Source organism: Cynocephalus volans, chromosome 1, assembly GCF_027409185.1.
Source record: "Cynocephalus volans isolate mCynVol1 chromosome 1, mCynVol1.pri, whole genome shotgun sequence".
In the NCBI taxonomy this organism is placed as follows: domain Eukaryota; kingdom Metazoa; phylum Chordata; class Mammalia; order Dermoptera; family Cynocephalidae; genus Cynocephalus; species Cynocephalus volans.
In genome coordinates this window covers 47,858,208-47,865,533 of record NC_084460.1, presented here as the reverse complement: position 1 = coordinate 47,865,533, position 7,326 = coordinate 47,858,208, and the positions used below count along the sequence as shown (strand labels likewise).

Genomic DNA, 7,326 nt, shown 5'->3' with positions numbered 1-7,326 from the left:
TTCCTCTTTCTCTTTCTGTCTCTCTCTCTCATCTCTTTCCAGCTTTCTCGGGCTTTCTCTTTCCTGCCAGCCTATGTGCACCGACTTTCAAACAATCAGCGTGGACGCTGTGGTCACTTGCACTGCGACCGCTGCTCCTTGCACACGTGGGACAAATCCGTGGGTGCGGGAGACAGAAAATGGCTGAGAACAGGAGGAACGAAGAGAGCAGTTTGAGTCCCCTATTCTTCCTGCCCCACCCACATCCTTCCACCCTCCAACCTCCCCCAATCCCTCCTTCCTGCTCTTTGGACCTGGCAGGTGAGCCCAGCAGGCAGCAGATGGTTAAGGAAACTTGTGTGTGTGTGTGTGCGTGTGTGCGTGTGTGTGTGTGTGTGTGTGTGTGTGTGTGTGTGTGTGTGTGTGTGTGTGTGTGTGTATTTTTAATTATGGTGAGCCCAGCAGGCAGCAGATGGTTAAGGAAACTTGTGTGTGTGTGTGTGTGTGTGTGTGTGTGTGTGTGTGTGTGTGTGTGTGTGTGTGTGTGTGTGTGTGTGTGTGTGTATTTTTAATTATTCAAGTAATACACGAACACAGTCTTCTTTTAACATAGTAAAATCTCAAAGCCAAACAAAAAAACCCATTTCGGTCAGAGGTGAAATCATCCGTGAATTGTCTTGCCCGATTCTATCTCCCTCCTCCTCTGCGTTCTGCCACTCCAAGAGCTGCTCTCCATTTGGTAGGTAGCTTCCAGATGATAGAGATATGAATATTATCTATAGACATAAATTGAAGAAAGGAGTTCATGAACTTAAAAGCAGGAAGTTGTGACAAACTGCAAAGAAAAAACAACCAATACCTTTAATCAATAAAATCAATCACTGATTCTTTGTAAAGTCCAAAAACATTAAGTAGACCATTTGAAGAATAAGTAGGAAAAAACAAGAGGGAATGTACTTATAAACAGCATTAAGAATAAAAATGCAAACGTAATTACACATACAAGGCAGGCTTTTTAAATTTTATGGCACTATTATGTACAGCTGCTTACAGTTGGAAAACCTAGCTTTGTCTAGGGAGAAAAATAAATTACCCAAATCAGCCCAGTCAGGTGTTCTATTTACACCTGAAAGTACTGTTTTTCTCTACCTGCTTGCCTGATGTAGTTAGTACATTAAATGCCCACTGTAAAAAATCACGGCGAAACTCAGGTAGTTTTTTTCATGGAATTATTATGTCCTTAGGAGATAAGATGGGCCCAAATGCCTAGAATTTCATGTCTAAAAATGGGCTCATTCAGGACCTAATTTAGCTTTTAGAAGTTATTGCAGCAGGTAAGTCATGATAATGTTGAAATAAATTTTCTCAAGAATCACTGATATACAAAATTATGAAATAAGTTCTAGAGGTGTACAGTAATGCTGGGCATATATAATTAACAATAATTTATTGTATTTCTCAAGTGGCTAGAAGAGAGATCAAATGTTATCACATAGAAGTGATAAAATTTTGAGATGATGAATATGCTAATTATCCTGATTTGATCATTACACATTGTATATGTGTACAGAAATATAACTCTGTATCCCACAAATATATACAATCAATACATTTCTTATAAAAAATACATTTATTAAAAAATAAAAATAATATAACTGTATGGAAAAAAATTATCACTGATATTTAAGATTTTCCTTAGAAGCTTAATCCAGCTTCAGGCTGGAGAAAGCCGCTGCATCAGAATTGGTAGCAGTTTCTTAACAGATGATCAAAAATGACCACAAAGACAATGGCCAGTCTTTATTTAGGACTCACTCTATTCCAGATATATTCATTAGCATATTTGGCCCTCATAATAATGCTTAGGGGGTGATACCATTAGTATACCCATTTTATGGATAGCAAAACTGAGGTGTGTAGAAGTCATACAGCTTTAAGCAGCCGAGTGGGGATTCGAATGGAGAAAGGCTATCACTGTTTAGAATATCACTCAAAGACTATGTTACACCACAGGAGAATTTAGCTGTATTTTCCCTTATCACATTTTAACTGGGAACTTTATAATTTTGCCCTAGACAGTGCACCTGTCTTATACAGATGACCCTTAGCGAGAGTGGGAGTTTAAGGTAAGAAAAACAAGCAGTGCCCTCAGGACAGATGACTAAAGGTTTTTAGCAAACTAAGGAGTGTCAGTTAGGGTGGGGTTTACCTAGCTGGAGGTTTAGGGGATAAGGGTAGAAAGAAGGCCCTTAGCCTATGCCTGCCACCTCAGAAATGCCCGTACCCATTAGCTATTGTTACCATTACTGTTATTGTCATCATTACTCTATCTCTTCCTACTTTTAATTTTTTAAAAATTCCTTTCCTTCTCTTTCCCTTCTTTCCCTCCTCTTCCTCCCCCTTCCAAAAGGACTGACTAAAAGTTAATCCACTCAAAAGGCCTGATTGGTTGTGAATACCACATTTGCATTTCAAAGAATTATTGTGCCACAGCTATGGAGGGTAGGTGTGGGGAAGAGTTTCTGCGGGCTGGATCCTTCTGAGCTTATCTCGTCCCCTCCCCTCTTCCCCCGTCCCACCCCAGGCAGCCGTTAGCACTCCCTCACCCCTCCCTCCTCGGCCCCACCAGAGAAAACAGCTGTGGAACAAATGTGTGGGGTCCTGGGCCCAAAGTCACTGAGGTCTATTTCAGGGAATATTCTAGAAGGGGAGGATTGTAGTTCTCCAATTGTTCTATGTGGTGGTAAACCCCTGCAGGGTGGAACCCAGGCTGTGCCTTTCTCTGTATATGGACATTCATTAAATACCTGTTCCTCCATGGAGAAATTTTTAAATATCCTAGTCAGAGAAAAACAGAAAACATACTTTGAGAAAATCATTTTAGGTTTCATTTATGCAGGACTTGAAGTAAACTTTTTTTGCTTTGCTTTGCTTTTTTGTTGTTTTCATCCTGAAAGTTTGTAAGTCTGTATATTATCTGACTCAGACCCCACTGCCACTGGCTACGGGGAAACTTGATTCTCTGAATGGCAGCTTATAGCATTCTGTGGAAGGATGTGTATGTCCCTTTCGATGTGATATGAAAAACACAAACCATTTTGCTCTTCTGAAACCACAATTCCAGTGGCTTTTTAAATAACTAAATTGGTGGGTTGGTAGAAGAAAACAAAATTCACCTGCATTTATTTCAAAAGCTCTCTAGAACTTTAGAGCAGACCATTTAAAACTACTCAGATAAGTCTTTCTTTTCATTTTGTCGTTTTGAGTTAATTTGGTGCTTTCAACAGCTTCAAAAATCCTTCTGTTGGTAGTGTGATGCTTCCATCTGACCTTTCCAAATCTTTTATAATAATGTGAGCTTTGTCATAAATGTAAAATCAATCAGGAAGCAAGAATATGTTAGTATACTTTCCCTTTCTCAGTCTTGTTATTTTCAGAGGACACACATTAAGCAACTTGTTTCTGAATTAAAGTATTGCTCAATCTGTTTGCTTTCTTAAGAAGAATTGCCTTAAACCACTAAACTATGTGTGTATGGAATCCTGGTTTTGAGCAAGTCAATAATGAACTCTTAAAGTTCAGTCTACCAAGATGAGTCAATGTGATTGATTTATTAATTAGCAAAAGCCATCCTCTGAAATTACCGTGCATTAATCACAATTCATGCAAAATATATCCAATTAGTCTTAAGATGTAGGTTTGACAAACTATCCTTTCTTCAGAGGCTACAGTCAATTTTAATAACCCTTGCTGGATAAATCATTAATGTTTAGCCTGAAATAATGAGTGCTTGAGGAAATTTGAAAAAGTACAACAGACCCATTCTGGCAAAGCTGAAAACTATGTGAGATGGAGACAAGGAGGCTGGGTAGAAGCAAGAAACAAGATTCTATTCTGGATAGTCTAGTCTCTGCTGCCACTTATACCGAAGGAATCAACTCTAATTGGATTCTTCTGAGTCAAGAGCTGGTGAAAATGTACAGACCCAAATGGGCAGGAAATCCCAGTTGCCAGAACCCAAACTTTTTGTTAAGGATGGCTAATACCTGTCTAGGGCCAAAATAAACTGATCCATTGGTAAAAAGTTCAGGCCAAGTAGTCATTTGGACTCCTGGACTTCCTCTTTTGTATGCTCCAAAACCTGTGCTTGCAAAATCATACACATTTAACTAACCTTAAGATCATGTTTCCCAGGGCCGGCCCATGGCTCACTTGGGAGAGTGTAGTGCTGACAACACCAAGTCAAGGGTTAAGGTCCCCTTACCGGTCATCTTTAAAAAAAAAAAAAAAAAAAAAACTCATGTCTCCCAATGGACCCATTTTACAGATAAGATAACAGAGGCTCTCGAAGTTAAGTGCAAAATTATATGGCAAATCCAGGTCCAGAATTCAAACACCATAAAGCAAGCTAAATAACTTCTCTCAGCCCAGGTATCCCTTTGTATAATTAAAGAGCTGGAATAAACAGAATGATATGGTTTCCAATTCTAAAGTGTCCTGGCTTTAATATCTTGATTCCAAGTACACTTCTTCAGTAACCTCACTGTGCCTATCTATGTATATATAAACACGTATAAACATACATATATACATGTAAATATTAGACAATAAAAAGTTCTAGAAGAATAAAGTTTAGGGGATTCAAGTTTAAATGGTATATGACCGAATTTCAAAAACGTGTCTAATGTGTTCGCTTCCTACTATAACATATGGGTTTTTGACCTATTGACTACATAAGAACAAAAAGGGAAGCCAGACATTTCTGGAGATTTTAATTCCCCATTCTTGAGATAAAATGAAAATGTTTAGAGAGTGATGGGAAAATAGCAGGTTTTTAAAAAAAAATCCACCTCCTTCTTTTATTGCAAAGATCAACATATCTCTAGATTTTATTAGAAAAGAAAAACCTGAAACATGAGCAAAGTCAAGTAATAAAACAGTGACTTTTAGTGAATTCGTCTCCTAAAGATAGTTCACTGCCAGTGGAGTGTGGTTCCTGAACTATCTTGCAAGCCCAAGTGATTAATCAGAAATGAAGTCAGGACTAAGACTCAGAGAGGTTTCAAAAAGAGGCAGAAAATGTCCATAGATAATGTTACTGGGGAAAACTCTTACTTTTCTTGATGTGCTTTACATTTTACAAAGTAAACTACAAAACTCTCTTGAGTATTAATGAACTATCAGGTACTTTGGGTTATTATAAGAGAAGAAGAGAGAGAGGAAGAGGGAATACTCTACTCTGTCTTTGACTGGGAAAATGCCATATGTACACGCACTCACAAACAAAGGAAGCTTCCATACTAGAAGCAGGAGTAATTTGGGAAGACGACTCTTGGAAATGAGTTTACTGCTTCCTTCACTTTGAAACTCTTAATTCTTGATCACTCAACGCTTAGCCAGCTTCAGTTCTGCAATTAAGGAAGTTAAAACCTCAAGCTGGAGCAATCCCTGAAAATCCTGACCAGTGTCTGCCCAAGGTTCTCTTTGGCCAAGGATCTTCACTCAGCATTGAAAGAGGAAAACTGTGTTTTCGCGGTTCTTTAAATACGGCACCATGAACGAAATACATTCCGAGGAATGCTACCTTTTAGGACAAATTTACAGAGCAATTAAAGTTAGCTGAACTGTTTTCTTCTTTTCTGAAGGCCTCTGAGGAAGTTGATAAAGTTATGATTTATTGTTTTGCAAGGGACATTCCAAAAAAGCAGTTTAGTTTAATTTTTTTTTTTTTTTAAGATAAGCAAAGGTCACAGAGACTAACTCAACTTTTAATCTAACTTTGGAAGGGTTGTTTTGAAAAAAGAAGTATTTTTTTTTTAATTGGGGTTTTTTGGTTTATTTGTCAAGAGTACATAGTTTTGAAAAATAATTTTAACTATATTATAATACAAAAATGCATTCTAACTGTAAAAAAAAATTCACTATGTAGTCAAAGGTTTATGAAAAAATGAATTGTGTAAGGTACATCCAAAACTAATAAATGGATATCATCCTCAAATATGTTCCAAAGAGAGGTCAAAGGAGCTGGATGGTAAGTTTCCAAGCAGGAACACCAGAATCCTAAAACCAAATCATCAGTTCTGGTCCACAACTTGCTGTATGCCTGAGCTACATTATTTATTTATTTTTTAAATTGACTTTTTAGCAACCAGCTGAGGCTTCTGCTTCTTTTAAGTGTGAGACAATCCTAGTTACTCCTTCCTACTCCTTCCCTTCTGTGGGCCCCAGAAGCCAACGTAAAAAATTTTCCCCCGATAAGCCCTGATAGCAGTGTGAGAACGGCTGCTTTTCCCCAAGCTTGTACAGGCCTTTTTTCAATTTTAATATGTACCAGCTCCCCCACGCCCACCCCTACAAAAGTTAATCTTAGTTACTAACCATGGTTTTGCAAACCCTTGCTTGACTAGAAAGATCTACCACCTGCAAAATAGAAATAGCATTATAATGATTTTAGTTTGTAGATAAACACATCTAAATGCAGTGATGGCTCTTGGACTTCTAGTTCCCAGCTTAATCTTTCATCTGTCCCAGAAATGTAGTAAACCTGAAATGCTCTTTAAAAATAAAGATTAAAAAAAATAAAAACACTAAAAGCTTTAAGGATACGTGGGTCCAAATGACCCTGTAAAGAGTCTTCTTAAAAACAAAACAAACAAAACACCACATTCACAAAGATTAATTACAGGGGATCTAAGTTGAGAACTATATAATGTTGTCATGAGTGATCATGATAACCGACAAAATTGAATTAGACTCAGTTTGAGGCCTCACAGTTAAAGAAGCAAACAGAAAAAAAAAAAAGTACTGTGTAAAAAATGTTTAAACATCAACTGCTGTGAAAAGAAGTATAAAAATAAAACCAAAGACATGGAAGAACTGTTTTCTGTGTGCAGTGGGAAAGTTTATCCAAATGACAAGCTGTCACGTGGGGACGTCCCAACAACAATCTAAAGACTTATTTCCTTAGATCAAAAAGAACAGATATAAGCCCAACATTTATATCTGTGCTGGTTGGTCATACTCCCATTTCCCCTGGAGTAATTACATGCTATATCCATGAAGCAATGTGTCTAATACCTTAATGCTCTGAGTACAAAGACCAGTAGGGTCATATGACGTTGCTATATTTAGAAAAGGACTCTGTTTTCTGTTTTGCTCAACCTTTACAATTTTCTGCTCCAGAGAAAGAGTAGTTTCAAATGTATATTGATCTTTCTCATATCGCAAATAAACTGAATTAGCACCTGTTTTCAACTGCCAAAATACATTTTTCTAAAAATGGGAAAGAGAAGTCTGTGTACTCTTAATTCAACACGGGAGGTACTTTTTTTTTTTTTTTCCTGCTTT

The 7,326-nt window shown here is 37.6% G+C and overlaps 1 long non-coding RNA gene across 1 annotated transcript in view; it reads right to left on the bottom strand.

Moving 5' to 3' along the window:
* Nucleotides 1-639: 639 nt before the first annotated feature.
* The window catches only part of LOC134371653 (uncharacterized), a 30,718-nt gene continuing 24,031 nt past the window's right edge, over nt 640-7,326 (bottom strand). Inside the window, exons 2-3 of the long non-coding RNA XR_010022868.1 lie at nt 4,154-4,250; nt 640-755 (exon numbers count right to left, since the gene is read on the bottom strand). This is a non-coding gene — a long non-coding RNA (uncharacterized LOC134371653). The remainder of the gene's footprint in view (nt 756-4,153; nt 4,251-7,326) is intronic.